Source organism: Echinops telfairi, unplaced genomic scaffold, assembly GCF_000313985.2.
Source record: "Echinops telfairi isolate 266 unplaced genomic scaffold, ASM31398v2 ScPeMD7_2;HRSCAF=8, whole genome shotgun sequence".
NCBI classification, from domain to species: domain Eukaryota; kingdom Metazoa; phylum Chordata; class Mammalia; order Afrosoricida; family Tenrecidae; genus Echinops; species Echinops telfairi.
This window is the reverse complement of record NW_022103898.1, coordinates 8890525-8892100: the sequence shown is the minus strand read 5'-3', so window position 1 is coordinate 8892100 and position 1576 is coordinate 8890525. Positions and strand designations below refer to the sequence as shown.

The window sequence follows — 1576 nt, the reverse complement described above, 5'->3', positions numbered from 1 at the left end:
CCATCATTAAAAGGCATCAGTTCTTCTCCACTCCTGTCCCTTTCACACACATGTGAGGACTGAGAAGGCCATGGTCTGTGTTAGGACTGCCTTCATCCTTCCAGTTTCCCCAAGCAATACATGGTCTGACTTCTTGACTACTGCTTCCATGGGCATTGGTGGGCTGCTGCTTCCATGTCAAATGGATTCCTGGACAAGTTCAATCTTTCCTCTGTTTCTCGTGGTGTTGTTTATGGAAGCATTTAGGGGGATTTTTTGGTTTTCTTTGTGTTGAGGTAGGATCTTTGATCTTCATCCATACATGTTTCAAGTTCTCTTCACTTTCAGCCAACAAGATTGTGTCACCTGCATGTCACTGCTAATGAGCCTTCCTCCGACCATGTCCCTCTCCTTTTCACACAGTCCAGTGTCTCGATTATTTGCTCGGCATACAGAGCAAATAAATGCAGTTAAAAGGTACACCCTAAAAACACACAGCTTTCCTGATTTTAAACTGTGCAGTCCTCCCTTGTTCTGTTGGGATGATCACCTCCAGCTCTATGTACAAGTCCTGCATACACACAAGGATATGTTCTGGAAATCCCATTCTTTGCACTGTTACCCATAGGTGGGTATAATTCACACAGTCGGGTGCTTTTACATAGTCAGCAACATACAAGCAAACATCTTTCTGGTATTCTCTGCTTTCATCCAAGATCCATCGACACCAGTATTGATATCCATATATACAATATCTCTACATACAACATCAGCACTAATATTGCATAGCTTCTGAATTTGGCTTGGATTTCTGGCAGCTCCCCGTTGATGTACTGCTGCCACCACGTTTTAAGTCTCTTCCACACAATTTTCCCTGTGTGTGAAACTGATGATCTTGTTCGGCCATGTCGGCATTCTATGGGAGCACTTTTCTTTGGAATGGTCCCCAAAGTGCATCTCTTACAGTCGTTTGGCAAGATTGCTGATTTTTATTTTATTTTCCCATCTTCTTCACTATTTTATTATTTGATTGGGAAACTAGACCCAGGAAGGGCTGGGTGGGCTTAAACCTCCTCCTCACCCTCATCAGCTCCCGTCCTGCCCTGGCCCTTCTTGGCGTTCTTCCTCTTCACGTGACCCGGGCATCCTCCTCCGTGGTAAAGTGAGCGGAGGGAGAAGCCGATGTGCTTCTGGGAGTCCAGGCGGACGATGAAGGATGGGATGTTCTCCACCTGCTTTGCGGTCCCTGATGTGGCGCTGGCGGATCAGCCTGCGGGCTGGGTGGATGGACTTGGCCAGGCCCCGCTTGAAAACCTAGGTCTGCAGGCGCCTCTCCAGAAAGTGTTCAATCTTCAGGCCAAGAAGTAATCCAGCTTCATCTTGCCCTCGCCCAGGACCCCAATGCGGACCAGCCACTGCAGCAGTGCATTGCCTTCTAACAGCCGCCTGCTCTTCTTGTCCGCATCAGCAACTCCTGGTCGGCTTTGCGGATCTTGGCAAGTGTGAACTTGACCCTCCAGACCTCCCGCTTGTTCCGGAGCCCATACTCACCGATCAGCTTCAGCTCCTGATCGAGCCCAGGCTTCTCGAAGGGTCT

The 1576-nt window shown here is 48.7% G+C and overlaps 1 pseudogene; it reads right to left on the bottom strand.

Annotated features, from left to right (window-relative positions):
* Positions 1 to 1043: 1043 nt before the first annotated feature.
* LOC101647502 overlaps positions 1044 to 1576 on the bottom strand; it is a 4470-nt pseudogene continuing 3937 nt past the window's right edge.